At 37.7% G+C, this 16,652-nt stretch overlaps 1 long non-coding RNA gene across 1 annotated transcript in view; it reads left to right on the top strand.

Annotated features, from left to right (window-relative positions):
• The first annotated feature begins 11,909 nt into the window (after window positions 1-11,909).
• LOC308193159 overlaps window positions 11,910-16,652 on the top strand; it is a 394,920-nt gene continuing 390,177 nt past the window's right edge. Inside the window, exon 1 of the long non-coding RNA XR_013949424.1 lies at window positions 11,910-13,538. This is a non-coding gene — a long non-coding RNA (uncharacterized lncRNA). The remainder of the gene's footprint in view (window positions 13,539-16,652) is intronic.

The raw sequence follows: 16,652 nt of genomic DNA, 5'->3' as shown, positions 1-16,652 counted from the left end.
AAAGTCAGACCTTAGGTGATATAGTATTTTCAACTTATTTGGGCTTTGAAGAGGTGCTGTAGGCCATTATACCTATTTATCTTCAGTGCAGGGATTAGAGTTTACTGATCAAATCAGTTTACTGATTAGAGTTTACTGATCAAATCTACTGCCTATTTAACCAATTAGCAAATAGACCAAAAATATGTTTTCAGTTTGCTAGCCCAGCTGCGCTAACAGTGTTCCTCATCTAGTGCGCTAAGGAATATGTGCTTCAGAAAACCAAGTCCTGAGAAACCTTTTGTGCCTCTTTATATAATTATATTCCAGAATATACCTGGATAAGCTGCACTCATCTGTTCTCCACTTGAAGCTGTTGAACTTGGTATTAAATGTTTACACATTCATTTAAGCCCCCACTATTCAGAAAAGCAGTTTTGGTATAAATGATCACTGGATTCCCAAAGCAAATCTACACATGAGAATATGTCAGTCTGTGCAAAACTTGGCTGCGGTCCTTTCTGAATTGCAGAAATTTCAGATGTGAATTTTCTCTAAATCTTGGGTATATAAGACTTCACAATTCTATATCATCTACAGCAAGAAGTCTCCAGCTGTGTGGAAGTATAAGATCTGAGAATTAAAACTTTGAAGGATCAGTGGGTGATGCATGGTGTCCTGGTTTCAGTTAGGACAGAGTTAATTTTCCTCCTAGTAGCTGGTAGGGTGCTGTGTTTTGGATTAGGATGAGAAGAGTGCTGATAACATGCTGATGTTTTAATTGTTGCAGAGCAGTGTTTACACCAGGCCAAGGACTTTTCGGCTTCTCGCTCTGTCCTGCCAGCGAGCAGGCTAGGGGTGCAGCAGGAGCTGGGAGGGGACAGACCCAGGACATCTGACCCAAACTGGCCAAAGGGGTATTCCATACCATCTGACGTCATGCTGTTGTGGTTTAACCCGGCTGGCAGCTAAACACCACACAGCCGTTCGCTCACCCTCCCCCCTCCCTCTCTGGGATGGGGGAGAGAAACGGGAAAGTGAAGCCGGTGAGTTGAGATAAAGACAGTTTATTAAGACAGGAAAATAATAATAACAATAATAACAATAATACTGATAATGATAATAGTATTAATAATAATAATGTGTAAGAAAACAAGTGATGCACAATGCAATTGCTCACCACCTGCTGACCGATGCCCAGCCTATCCCCGAGCAGCCGGCCCCCCCACCCCGGCCAGCCACCCTTATATATTGTTTAGCATGACGTCAGATGGTATGGAATAATTTACATGGCATTAAAGAATACATGAGCACAGTGCAAATAAAGCTTGTTTTGATTAAAACGTAGAGGAAAAAAAAAAAAAAGATTGCTTTAAAAATGGGTTAGAATTCATCTACTTATTTTATGAACATGAAACAGAATTCCAGTGAGAAACATGGCAGAATCCAAGAGAATGTCACATATAAAAATACAGGATGATTTATTCATTCATTTGAATATAGCTTAAAGAACAACATGGCACAAGTTTCTAGTGCCTCTGTATTATGCAGTGCTCTACCATTTTTCAATATAGTCCTTACTACTTCTCCTATTACTGTTATCACTATACATAAAAAGGTTCAGTTCCACTATTAGTTCTCATCAGGAACTTCTGTGTGTGTCTGGATAAGGTGCCTCTCTTTATGTATTTCTCCTTTTTTAATAGAAGAAAATGATGATGAATGCCTTTCTTTAGAAGGCACTTTAAACTCTGCAGGTGAAATGGCTTCGTGGCTTGATCTAAAGCCCAGCAAATTCAGTAAGTAGCTTTTTACTAACTTCAATGCGTTTTGGGTCAGACCACCTATGTAAAATGAATAACACTGAGCAATCAGCATTTCATGTGAATGCATTTTATTTTGTGAAGTGTTACCAAATTTATGGTAGCAATTTAATTCATAAAGTTGTTTTACCCTGACTCTCTTCTCATGATAACATTACAGGTTTTAAATTTTGAATTAAATGCCAGATAATACAGTCTCCAATAGACAAAAATGGAAATTTAGTATATATTTATCCTAAACAAGATACCTGAAATGTCAACTGAATGTGAAGGTACCAAGTTGGTACTGTTACTGTAAACACCATATGAAAAAAGATTGATTTTTTTTTTCTTTTTCCTGAGCAAAATCAATTTCAAAAGACAGATGTATGGAAGACTTTGTAGTGTTGGGTTTCTGCACACGCTGACAACTTAATTTTTCTGAAGTGAGTGACACACTGGTCTCAAATGAAGAATTCTGTGCTAGATCTGAAAGTGTCAACAACTGTGTTATTTCATATATTCTTGTATCTCAAAACAGACGCATCACAAATAGTCTTCTCTGGACAAATAGCTTTCTCTTTATTAGAGTAATCCAGATGATACCTTGACATAGAGTGACATACATAGGAAATCTGATCAGTACTAAAAAAATCAAAAAAATCAAAACCAACAAAATATAAAAGCCAGAAAGGTAATACCTGGGCTATTTTCTCCTTTAGCTGAACATCTTCACTGACTGAAAGTTTAAAACAGAGGGTGTATAAAAACAGAATTTTTAAAAGTGACTTGTCTGCTTGTAGAAGGAACATGGAAAAAAGATGTAAAATGAAATTTATTTAAATGGTGTGAATGCAAAGTTTCCTGAACTACCAACCCTACCAAGAAAGAAAAAAAGAAGGGGGGGTGGGGGATATGAAAGAGAGGGAGAAGATGAGAGAATGGGGGGGGAGGGAGAGAGAGAGAGGAAGAAGAAGGAGGGAAGGAGGGAAGGAGGGAAGGAAGGAAGGAGGGAAGGAGGGAGGGAAGGAAGGAAGGAAGGAAGGAAGGAAGGAAGGAAGGAAGGAAGGAAGGAAGGAAGGAAGGAAGGAAGGAAGGAAGGAAGGAAGGAAGGAAGGAAGGAAGGAAGGAAGGAAGGAAGGAAGGAAGGAAGGAAGGAAGGAAGGGAGGAAGGAAGGGAGGGAGGGAGGGAGGGAGGGAGGGAAGTACCATGCCTTTTCATCCAGGCAATGGAATTCAATTCCTAATTGTTAGAAATGTTTTAAAATAAGAATTTTTACATTTTTCTAGAGAAGATTTACTGAGTAAACATAGTATATATATATATATTAATATATATTTATCTCCATTAACTTCAACAATGGCAACTAGATTTCTAGCAAAGCAAATTCAATGAAAGTGATAAGAATTCCCCTTTCCCATATTCAGAATAATTATGCAGTTCTCACCTGCTTTTCTTTAAGATAATATTTTGTTATAGTTTATAATCTGTGTGATTATTCAGTTGATATCAGCAACTGAGATAACCAGTCACATTCTTAGCATCTCTAATAGAAACAGTGAGAGAGTTTCTAAAATATCTGAACTGTATGAATGAAGGAGTCTGTTCTATAAGGTAAAATTTTTATTTAAAATTTGTATCTGTTTCAAATGCATTTTGATGAAACTAAAATAGGTACTGAATATGGTAATTAACATTTGATAGCAATCACTTTAAATACAAGTGGCAGAAAGAATATAAGGAAAGTTTCATGGTGCCTGTGATTGGGCTCTACATTGTTTCCAAAATGCAGAAGTTCCAGAAGTGGTTCCATGTGTGGTCAGGAGGTATCGTTCACATGCTTAAAAAGCTTATCTGCCAATCTGTCTGAAAAGAACAAATGCATAATAACCCACTGGGCATGATAACATGTTCAATAGAGCTAAGTGATAAAGGAATAAAGCTTTTCCTTTGCAAAGGCACTCCTGGAGTGCCTTTGCATTATGAACACATGATCTTAAGACACCACAGCAGAAGTATGCCAGTGCTTTTGAGACAAAAATTAAAAATAAAAAAATAAGTGGTGCTGGGATAAATCAAATAAGAATTATGCCATAGTATAGTGCAAGATATATCTCAGGCACATAAGAAATAAAAATTCCAATAGAAAGAAAAGTTACATCCCCATACAACTTTAGTTAAAATCAGAACATTTGCTTTACAGCAGATATAATTTATAAAATACGTTAGCTTTTTACACTGTATCTATATAACAACTAAAACAACAACAACAAAAATAACAAGCAAGCATGTTTTATTAGGGTGAGGAGGAAGGTAAAAAATAAGTAACTCCTTAGCTAGTATGTCTGGATCATTTCCATAGTACTGCCATATGGCAGATTCAGATAGTGCTCAGTACAGCTGCAGTAATTTCTGATTGTTTTAGACAAATCTGACAACTCTTTACTAAACATAACAACAGTTTCAGTGAGTCCAGTACTCAGCAGGCGCCATATTCAAGTAGTACCAAGTGTCACAAAGTTGGAGAGCAGATTAGGTGGGCTACAATGATCACAGTTACTTTTTTTTCCGAACGGTCATAGCAGGAGAAAGACTGGAGCTTCCTTTATGCATTCTTTGATATGAAGAAACGGAGGCAAATAGCCTGCAAGATTTATCCTACCTCCAAAACATAGGAAAGAAGAGCATTATAAATAATAATTAATAATAATTATAAATTTGACATTATAAGTTGCCAAATGTACTGAAATCACCAAAACGGCTTTTAGTGTGCAATTTCCCTTAAGAATATAAGAGTAAAATAAAAACGAGTAAAGTTATGTTAAAATATGAGTAAATTAAAAACAAAACAAACAAATAAACAAGAAGATTCTATCTCTGAATTAAAAGCTTTGTTTTGCTTTTGGAGAAAAAAACAACAAAAACAAACAAACAATAACAACAAAAAAATGAGCTTCCAAATGAACCAAATAAAAATCACTCTGAATGCACTGAGCATATTCTTGCATATTCTTTCATTGTATGTTTCAACTACTGTTTTGTCTTGAATATCACAGCTTCTGTAGCCAGAAATTTGTATGAGGTTAATAACCATAAGAGAAAATGATGACAAGAAGTTCTGTTGTTGGAAAAAGACTGACTTGAATGTGGGCAATTTGCAGCTGTTTTGTACAGTCTCCCTAAGTGCAAAATCTCCTCCCAGAACAGACCAAACCTCTGTGATTATCTTCCCTGCTGATCCTACTCACTGTTAGTGGGACTCAGGAGGCTGTAATAACAATGAGTTGATGTTTAATTTCTTATTTTTATATACAACAGTTTGCTTCTGTATTCATGAAGTATATAGTTTAGATTCAGGAGAGAGCAATAATTTCTGTCTTCCTAAAAGACATTCTTCTTGACTGAAGGGCATAAGGAAAAAGTCCAGCAGTTTTGTCAGTTTTTTCCAGTATTTATGCCTGACAGTGATGCCTAATTTCTCATTTGGATTTTTCTTAGCCTTTTGTTCCATAGATTAAAAATACATTTCTGATCCCACCTTTTCTCCACATTAAGAAGCATATGAATTACAATCTAGTGTTCACATGTTTTGTATAACACTCATGAAAAATTAATGAAGGTATCATGAAATGTCTGTGTTCATAACTGCCGTGATTTATTTAAGCCTAGGTACAATGTCAGGATCACATCCATTAAGGTCTTTTATCAAGAAGTTCTAACTAAGTAGATCTGTAACAAAGGAGAAAAAAACATATATATATATATCCAAATATATATAAATTCTATATAAAAACACTATAGTTTTATATAGAAATAATCTATTTGGTAAGTTGTGTTAATTTGTGCTCTGATGTGATATTTCACACTAGATTACTTGATCTATAATTACATAAAATGTGTGCATTCCATAGGATTTCAAATATACTTTGTCTCTAAGTACTGCCACTGCAAAGAAATTTAAGAAAGAAAGTTAGATTACATTTGTCTATTTGAAGTCTATAATTTCTATGTACTTTTCAGTAGTTTTAATAAACAATAGAATCCATTCAAATGCTTATTTTATGTCCTGGGATTTTTAGAAGGGTTTAAAAGTTAACAAATGCCTTCTCTGGTATGTCTCAACATGCACAACATCTTCAATGTTTGCCTGCTGCTGTACAGAGAAAACCCTTCATTGCCTTTTCATATTTGCTTATAAGCTTGCTAGAAAGCATTCAAGCTAACAAGCCTAAGAAAGACCATGAATACCTGTAAAAGAATTAACTGGCACAGTAGAGTAAATCACCTAGGATAATTCAGAGTGTGGTACAAATTCATGATGTGTTCATTTCTTTTTGTTTAGGACAATTAATTATCAAACTCACCTTAACTTGTTGGAATGAACTGCCTAAATAGAATTTAAACTGATTATAAATTTTAAAATAGAACTGGGTGGATCCTTCCAGAATGCTTATGTCTATCTTTGCTAGTATACAATTAGAGAAAAATATAATGCTAAGTATTAGAGTATTATTCATTCTGTGAATTATTTATTACTCCTTGATTAACCTCACTGATATAATTAAAATAACAGTAATTGTCAACTAATAGAGGAAGAAAAATCAGAATATCTATTTCATATTTACAACATCTCTCTATTCTTTCATATGAATATACAGATATATGAATGTTGTGGTTTAACCCAGCTGGCAGCTAAACACCACACAGCCGTTCGCTCACCCTCCCCCCTCCCTCTCTGGGATGGGGGAGAGAAACAGGAAAGTGATGCCGGCGAGTTGAGATAAAGACAGTTTATTAAGACAGGAAAATAATAATAACAATAATAATAATAATAATAATAATAATAATAATAATGTGTATGAAACAAGTGATGCACAATGGAACTGCTCACCACCCGCTGACCGATGCCCAGCCTATCCCCGAGCAGCCGGCCCCCCACCCCGGCCAGCCACCCCTACATATTGTTTAGCATGACGTCAGATGGTATGGAATACCCCTTTGGCCAGTTTGGGTCAGCTGTCCTGGGTCTGTCCCCTCCCAGCTCCTGCTGCACCCCTAGCCTGCCCGCTGGCAGGACAGAGCGAGAAACTGAAAAGTCCTTGGCTTGGTGTAAGCACTGCTCTGCAACAATTAAAACATCAGCATGTTATCCGCGCTCTTCTCATCCTAATCCAAAACATAGCACCCTACCAGCTACTAGGAGGAAAATTAACTCTGTCCTAACTGAAACCAGGACAATGAAGAAAATTAATGATGCATTGGCAAAGTAGAAAAGAAATAGAAAAAATAGAAACAGCAAATGAATTTAATTATGCTATAAGAACTTTTTATTTGCCAATGTATTTGGAAATAATGATTGTGTAAGTATAAGAATTATAAGAATTATAAGACCAAAATCAGAATTATAAGACCTTGTTTTTAACTCCTAATATAAACACATGCAGTTAAGGCCCTCATGACCAGTGACTGCACAGGGTTTTTAATGCACTTGTCCTGAAAATTGTCTTAAAGATTCATCACAGATATGCAACATATCAAAAAATCATTTTATCTTCTTCTCAGTTTTCATGTTCATAAGGCTCATGTTCTTTTTTAGAAGTTCTGATGACTTCACAGGAACAGGAATAATTTAATTATTTAAGTATGAATTAATTTATTTGATGTTTTCATTACATTTCTGGAGACATTTTTTTGGTAGATACTACAGACTTTTTCTTAAAAAACAACAGTATTTAAAAATACCATGAGATACTTGAACAGAGATTACCTTCTCCAAATGTCGTCCCATTCTTTCTGTGAATTATGCTAACCTATTTTATACACACATGCAGTCCTCTATGTATATTTGACAAAAACAGAACTTTTAAGCGCAAACCGTTTCCTCGACTCCCTTGACCAGAGGTCTGACACTGATATCATTAAGATTTGTTCTGTACATCATGAACTATTTGCAAATGCTACTACACATTTGCACACACACACGCGTGCGCACACACACACACACAAAGATTTCTTCAGTCACAGAAAGAAGGAAATGTAAAGACTAAATGCTAGAACTGTCATTCTGCCTCATACTTGAAAGACCCTGCCTTTGAGCAGTTAAATGATGTACTCCATGAACTATTTCAAACTAGGGTGCTTCCTTGTGGAAAACATTTAGATGTTTTATTGCTATTGGATGGTCTACTAAAAACACAGTCCATAAAACTATCTTGGGAAACCTGACTCTGATGATAAATTTAACATAAGCTCGTAAAAATGAACACGACATATCAATATCATCTGACACAGTTAACCAGTCCCACACCACAAAAGCAATATCATGTTCATACATTGAACTAAAGTAACTTCCAGTTTGAAGTTATTTATTTAATATAATCTCTTTTCATCCCAAGATTTTAATGTCCAAATAACTTATGCTTCATATATTAAAAAGACAAAGGTCTTTAACTGTTTGGTTAGTATTTCTGTTTATTTGCATTTTGCCAATTACTTTTGTTTTTTTCTCTTTCATCCAGCAGTCAAACAATAGAAGCATTCAGCTGAGGTCTATATGTGAACTGATGTATAAATTTCAGTTCTGAAATGAAGGACTTCGTAGAAGGGGACATAGTCTTCTGTCATTGGCAAGTAGCAGAGAAAAGATACTGAGATCCATACACCTTGTTCATTCCAAATATTATTGTTCTATGCATACAAAACAGAATTCTGTGTACTAAAACTGTTTTTAATTTCAATCTAAAATCTCTACTACAGAATTTACCCTTATAGAATCAAAAAGCATTGTGATTATGAATTTAGAAAACTATTTCCAATTAATAATTAGGAATCAATATGTGAATACTAACTGTAAGGTTTGAATTGCCATGAAAGAATCTGGAAGCAGTTAAAGTTCAAGGTTCTTCAAAAAAAAGTAAACAATTTTGAAGTCAAGACCTTTTGTTTCATTTGTTTGTACCTCTTTAATAATAATAATGAAATCTATATTAATGTATTCAAGGACTCCTGTGTTTCAACTATTTTTAATTTGCTCTGAGATACAATGATTAATTGAGTTGATTATGAAATAGGCATTTTAGGTGTGCAATATTGCTGGTTTTCTGTTTCAAGTAAACCTTTCATTTCGAATGTATTCTTGTGTTTACTCATCGATTTACATAACACAGAAGAATAATTTCCTGTTGTTACATTGATAATAAATAATGTATTTGGGCATCATTATTTTAATCAGTAGCACAGTAAAACATGAATGACACAATGCTGAAATCAAGTAAAGTTAATAAATAATGACCAGAAGAAAAATAAATCAAATTCTCAAGTAGACAGTGTTAAATACCTTTCTTCTAGTAGATAACAAGAACTGTCATTAACCTTATTCAAGTCACTTTGCACGTTTAAGGTACTTTCTTATTTAACAAGTAGGGTCAATTCTCAAGATTTAATATTGACTAAGATGTCTGTTCTTATTGGCAAATGAAAGAGCTCTTCACTGCTGAAACTGAAAACAGAGCTGCTTGTATTCCTCCAGTTTCAGGGTTAGGACCCTTCTTTTACCATTTTCAGCTACATTTATTATGCCAAATGGTGTTATCCATTTAAAACATTTTTCATTTGAAAATGTATCTGTTCATTACTGCTGTTTTGAAGCTGCTAAAATATTGAAATAAATGTATAGCACAAGAAATGAAAGCTAGTAACTTAAGTATGGCCTTCATAGCAACTTATTTTTCTTCCTAATGTGATAGAAATCCTCTTAAGTGAGCAAAAAGACATTGCAACTTAACTCTGAAGCACCATTTATTGACTTGACTTCCATAAAGATAATTGAAAACCTCTGGTACAGGTGATTTTTTTTGTTGTCTTTCCTACATTTTCCAGTCACCCACCACAAGTATCGTTCAAACAGGGACAAATGTATGTGGAGACAAAGGCAAATGCATAGGTGCCCACTCTGTTCACAATCTTAGAATCTTGTAGGTTTTAGTTTAATGTTTTTAGCATTTGCCTAATAGTTTCTTGGTCTAAGATGTACGAACTAACTAATCAAGTAATACGGTATTGTGTGCGTTATTTTCTTAAAAAACAAAGGTGTTAATATCATAGAAAAATTAATGTTTTAAATGCTGTCCAGTATTTTCCAGAAAGCATCACATAATCATTTACATGTGCTTTAAGAAAAGTCATAGTTGTTGTGAGTTATTCCTAACATGGAGAATAATGCAATACTTGTAATGGGTAGGTCAAACTGCCTAACTACAAAGACAAATGCATATTAAGCACATATTGACACAAAATTCATTTTGTGACTTATTCACATACTGTCTTGCTTTTAGCATCCAACTTAAAGGCAATTCTTAGTTCCTAAAGTTAGAAGCTAATGATTCTCAGTTGGTCAATAGAAAATAAAAGATTATGGGTCCAGAGAACCAATCTAATAATGAAAACAAGTGCTTAAGTTTAGACTGTAAAGTCTCCCTCTCATTTTACAACATTTTATTGTCAAGTTTAAAAGAGTTTTTTGAGTCTTGGCATCTGCGTAGCTACAAACACAAACTCTGCTGGATGTCTAACAAGTCATAGGCAATCTTAAGTCAAAAAAATTTCAGTAATGCCATGTAATCTGTTATTATTTTATTTTATATGAAGCATGGATGTAGGTTCTGTGATACAAAATAGTGCCTCATTGCTCTTGTTCTAGGTGAGGAGTGATACCTAAAGGGGCACTGAAGTGTGACCTTATCACTGCAGAAAAAGGGTAGACACTAGAAATCAATTAGGTAAGGTGGTCGATGAGAGTTGGTATCTTTGTAACTGGACAAGTGATCCTAATAGTCTGTTGTATTTTTGTAGTAACATATTCTTAGCTCTTTGTTTACAAAGTGTTCATGTTTTGTCCATTAAAAGATTTTGAACATAACATGTTCAAACATGTTATGTTATGTTATACTCGTATCAACAACTTCTATATTTAAAAAACCCTGTCTGTGACTGTGCAAGCTCATAAAAGTCAAACCAATGCTGATTCTCTCTAACTGACACTACTTAGGGCCATTCTGCCTATCTGTCTTAAATATAAACTTGCTGTAAAAGGCATTTTTCCCTAGCAGGGTGGACACAAAAGAATCCATGCAACAGGTTTCTTTTGGCAAGAGATTGACTTTTTTCCCTGATTTGTTATTGGCACTGTCAATAGAGACTTATTCGGGGCAGTCTCTCTTCAAAGACAAAGTCCTTCTTCAAACAAGATAGAAGGTAGAATGTAGGTATCTTTGTATTACTAGTATTACTAGTATGACTCCTAAGACCTACCCCAAGTCCTCAAACAGAGGACAAAATTTATCTAAATGCTATTGTCCCAGATACAGAAAGTTTGATCATACATAGAACCTCATAATAAAGTTCTTGTTTTGGCTCCTTGAAACAACTATATTTGAATATTACTGATACTGCAACAAATATTGCCATTCCAAATGCAATATGCAGGATATACGTATTATCTATTATACATGGAGAAGGCAATGATCCCTCTCCACCAGAGATATTGCCAGGGTCAGAAAGGCCAACCCTGTATTGCGACCACTGGCAGGAGGAAAAAAATGTCGGTTTTAGTTGTGGGTGATTCCACAATAGGGGGAACAGAGGGTCCAATATGTAGAAGGGACCGTACTCTAAGGGAAGTCTGCTGCCTTCCTGGGGCCCGGGTTAAGGACGTCACCAGGAGACTTCCCAGCTTGGTTCGACTCTCAGACTATTACCCATTGCTGGTCCTACATCTGGGAGGAGACGAAGTGGCAATGTGTAGCCCGAGAGCAGTTAAAACGGACTTCAAGGAACTGGGGCAGATGATCAGTCACTCAGGTTCTCAAGTTGTCTTCTCCTCCATTCTCCCCAGTACTGACAGCGACAGGAACAGAAGGACAGTGCCTGTTAGCATGTGGCTCCGTGGCTAGCGTCATCACCAAAATTTCACATTCTTTGGCAACACGAAGCCTTACATGGCACAAGGCTTGCTGGCATTGGATGGGATTCATCTTTCCCAAAGGGGGAAGAGGGTCCTTGGTCATGAGCTGGTGGGGCTCATTGATCAGGCTTTAAACTAGATTCCATGGGGGAGGGGGATATCATCAGGGATGCTGGCGATAAATTACGGGATGACATGCCATCTCACTCATGCCAGCAGAACACCAGAGCCAGCATGTATCTCTAGGATGCCCAGATCCTAGAGAGGGAACAGAGCTTAACAGGAGAGCTACCATAGGCCCACATGGATGAGTTACAGTTGCCCCATCCAGAAAGGCAGATGCATTGGGAACCCAACTCAAATGCCTCTATGTAAATGTACACAGCATGGGGAATAAACCAAGGGAACTGGAGGTGTGCGTGCGATTGAAGGGCTATGATCTTGCAATTCCTGAGACATGGTGGGACAGCTCTCTTGACAGGAATGTGGCCATGGATGGCTTTGTCCTTTTTAGGAAGGACAGGTAAGAACGGCGAGATGGTGAAGTTGCTCTTTATGTGAATGAGCAACTGGAATCTATGCATGGCAGGGAGGGGGGGTGGACACAAAGTGCGAGTTGAGAGCCTGTGGGTGAGAATTAAAGGGTAGGCCAATGGGGTGACATTGTGGTGGGTGTTTACTACAGGCACCGCATCAGGAAGAGGAAGTGGATGAGGCCTTCAGGCAGCTGCAAGTTGCCTCATGTTCACAGGCCCTGGTTCTTATGGGGGACTTTAACCGCCCCGATATTTGCTGGGAAGACAGCACGGCTCAGAACAAACAGTCCAGGAGGTTACTGTAGAACACTGTGAGTAACTTCTTGATGCAGGAGGTAGGTGAGGCAAAAAGGAGAGGGTGCTGCTGGACCTGGTACTAAAAAACAGAGATGGTCTAGTTGGAAAAGTGAAGGTTGAGGGCAGTCTCAGCTGCAGTGATCACGAGATGTTGGAGTTCATGATCCTGTGAGGAGAAAGCAGGACAAAAATAGGACCACAACCCTGGATTTCAAGAGAGCTAATTTTGGTCTCTTCAGGGACCTAATCCCCTGGTCAAGGCCCTAGAGGGAAAGGGGGCCCAGGACAGTTAGCTTATATTCAAGCACCACTTCCTCCAAGCTCAGGATCAGTGCATCACTATGAGAAAGAATTTGAGCAAGGGGGGCAGGAGACCTGTGTGGAAGGGCAAGGAGCTCTTGGGAAAACTTAAACAGAAGAAGAAAGCATACGTGATGTGGAGGAAGGGACAGACAACTTGGGTGAAATCTAGGAACATTGTCAGAGAATGCAAGGATGCAATGAGGAAGGCTAAGGCCCAGTTAGAATTAAATTTAGCAAGAGACATCAAGGGAAAACAAGATGGGCTTTTTCAAATACATCAGCGGCAAAAGGAACACTAAGAAAAATGTGGGTGCACTGCTAAATTGAGGTGGGTGCCTTGATGACAGAGGATACAGAGGAGGTGGAGTTATTGAATGCCTTCTTTGCTTCAGTCTTTACTGCTAAGACTAGCCCTCATGCACTACTGAGCCTGGAAACGAGAGAAAACCTGGAGAGAGGAAGATGTTCCCCTGGTTAAAGAGAATTGGGTTAGAGGTTATTTAGGCAAGCTAGACACCCACAAATCTATGGGCCCTGATGGGATGCACCCGAGGGTGCTGCGAGAGTTGGCAGATGTGATTGCTGGGCTGCTTTCCATCATCTCTCAGCAGTCATGGTCATCTGGAGAGGTCCCAAATGACTGGAGACTTACTAATGTGGTGCCCATCTATAAGAAGGCTTGTAAGGAGGACCTGGGAAACTACAGGCCTGTCAGGACCTACAGACCTCAGTGCCAGGAAAGGTGATGGACCAGGTCATCTTGAAAGCAATCACGCAGCATATGTGGGACAAATAGGGGATCAGGCCCAGTCAGCATGGGTTCATGAAAGGCAAGTCCTGCCTGACCAACCTCATCTCCATTGATGACTGGGTGACCCACGTGATGGATGAGAGAAAGGCTGTTGACATTGTCTACCTAAACTTCAGCAAAGCCTTTAACATGGTCTCCCACAGTATTCTCCTGGAGAAGCTGGAGTCCCATGGCTTGGACAGGTACACTCTTTGCTGAGTTAAAAACTGGCTGGAGAGCTGGGCCCAGAGAATAGTGATGAATGGAGTGAAATCCAGCTGGCAACCAATCACGAGTGGTGTTCTCCAGGGGTCGCCATCCTCTTTAATATCTTTATTGATGATTTGGATAAGGGAATTGAGTGCACCCTCAGTAAGTTTGCAGACGACACCAAGTTGGGGGGAAGTGTCGATCTGCCAGAGGGTAGGAAGGCACTGCAGAGGGACCTGGACAGGTTGGATTGATGGACAGAGGCAGATAGGATGAGGTTCAACATGGCTAAGTGCCACGTCCTGCACTTTGGCCACAACAACCCCATGCAGCACCACAGGCCTGGGGCAGAGTGGCTGGAAAGCTATGCAGAGGAAAAGGATCTGGGGGTGTTGGTCGACTCTCACCTGAACATCAGGTGAACCTGATCAGTGTGCCCAGGTGGCCAAGAAGGCCAACAGCATCCTGGCTTGTATCAGGAATAGTGTAGCCAGCAAGTGATCTGTACACTGTTCTGGTGAGGCCGCATCTCAAGGACTGTGTTCAGTTTTGGGATCCTCACTACAAGAAAGACATCAAGGCCCTGGAACATGTCCAGAGAAGGGCTCCAAAGCTGGTGAAGGATCTAGAACATAAGTCTTATGAGGAATGTCTGAAGGAACTGGGGTTGTTTAATCTGGAGAAGAGGAGGCTCAGGAGAGACCTTATTGCTTTCTACAACTACCTGAAAGGAAGTTGTGGGGAGCTGGGGGTCAGCCTCTTCTCTCAGCTAACTAGTGATAGGACTAGAGGGAATGGCCTCAAGTTGTGCCAGGGGAGGTTCAGGTTGGAAATTAGGAGACATTTCTTCTCAGAAAGAGCAGCCAGGCATTGGAACGGGTTGCCTAGGGAAGTGGTAGAGTCACCGTCCATGGGGGTATTTAAGGAAAGGTTGGATGTGGTGCTTAGGGACATTGTTTAGTGGGTGATATTGGTGGTAGGGGGATGGCTGGACCAGATGATCTTGAAGGTCTTCTCCAACCTTAATGATTCTATAATTCTGTAATTCTGTCATTCTATATATATCAAAATTAAATATTTATTCAAATTGTATATGGAAGTGTTTTGTGTATGTTTGTATGTCTAGAAGTTAAGTCTTGTTTATTAATGGGAACATCAGTTTCAGAGACATTGATTTCTACTTCTTGGTTAAACTAGAACAGTGATTAAAAAAAAAAAAGTTTAAACTAATATACAAGAGAATAGTGGGAGATATTTGCCTAATTCCTGCTTGCAAAATAAATACCAAGCAGCTTATTTAAGTAATGGAAAATAAGGATAGAAAGAACATATGGTGGTCTTCAAATCCGTACCCGTGGCATAAGTTGCAAGTTGCATTGAGCTGTTAACAGACCAAACAAAAATAATAAGTAAATAGTGAATAAATAAATAAGATAGGGAATGAAATAGCAAAATAAAACCAGAAAATCAACTGAGATTTGATAGAAAAGGTTATGAAATTCAACTCCATCCCTTTTTCCATTTTCTAATTTCACAAACTGCACTTAATAACTTCTTAATTGCAATAGCAATCAACATACAAAACTTCTGGATACTAGAGTAGTCACAAACAGAATAAATATAGTTTCAAAGCTATTAGGTAAACATGAGGAAGACATTAAATCAGAGAATCAGTGAAATATTTTAAACTGGAATGGAATGAAGCAAAGATTCTACTTAAATAACATCATGCAATTGCCACCACAAACTACCCCAACTGAAGGCAGACAGAGCACAGTCTGAGCAAGTTGAATGGCAGCAATATCATGTAATAGAGGAACATTTACAGTACCCTGTTCTTCACCATGAATGCTCCAAATATGAATGATCCAAACAAGTCCATTTTAACAAAGTTTTCATCATTTCTCCTCTCCCTTGATGACTGCAGTTCCAGTTCAGGTTAGCATTTCTGTCATTCTATGCACTTTTACTATGTTATTACATTAAGTAGCTGATATTGTTTATTTAGTTTGACCTTTTATTTTGTTTTTGGATTCAGTATTCACTTCTGTAGGAGAAATCCTAATTGTAATTTCAAAGTGAATTTGCCTCTTCTTAAAAGTGGTTCTTTACACTATATTTAATCTATAACAATTGTATTTCATACTGAAGTCAGACATTCTTCTAATGACTTATTTATCATGGTCTACAGTTGCGGTTAGCAAAGTTGCCTCCCTAGTCAAGTGGAAAACCAAATTAAAATTGCATAGTTCACAATTATGAGATCCACATTCTTTTAACATAGTTCCCAATTCAGAAACTTTATTTTCTTCCCGTCATTAATCAGTGTTCCTTTGTTCAGCTGTTTTAGAGATTATTAAGTACAAAAAAAAAAATTAAATTTACATCAGTAACAGTACTTATACTTCTACTGCTAGTGCTTTAAAATAGTCAACCTTTCAATGATAGTTGAGAAATCATATATTACAACAGTATCACTGATTTTTTTTTTATTTTATTTTTTTCAGATACAAGAGGTAAACATGGAAGTGTTTTAGGATTAATAAGAAGGTAAGAAGCATTAGAACTGGCCAATACAGCATATCAACTCACTCACCAGGGTGTTCTCCATAGAGACTGTAGGGACATGGTTTTTATCATGTTGGATTGGAGTTCTCCTTTCTTAAAGCAGCAGATTGCTTTTGCTCCATAAAGCATTCCTAACTTTTTCTGCAGCAGAGTGTATGCCATTTCCCTCAAAAATGGAACCTTAAAATTCATCTTTTGTTGAATT

This window comes from Anser brachyrhynchus, assembly GCF_964034855.1.
Source record: "Anser brachyrhynchus genome assembly, chromosome: 1".
Taxonomy (NCBI): domain Eukaryota; kingdom Metazoa; phylum Chordata; class Aves; order Anseriformes; family Anatidae; genus Anser; species Anser brachyrhynchus.
The sequence above is the reverse complement of the archived record's forward strand: the minus strand, read 5'-3'. Positions and strand labels throughout refer to the sequence as shown.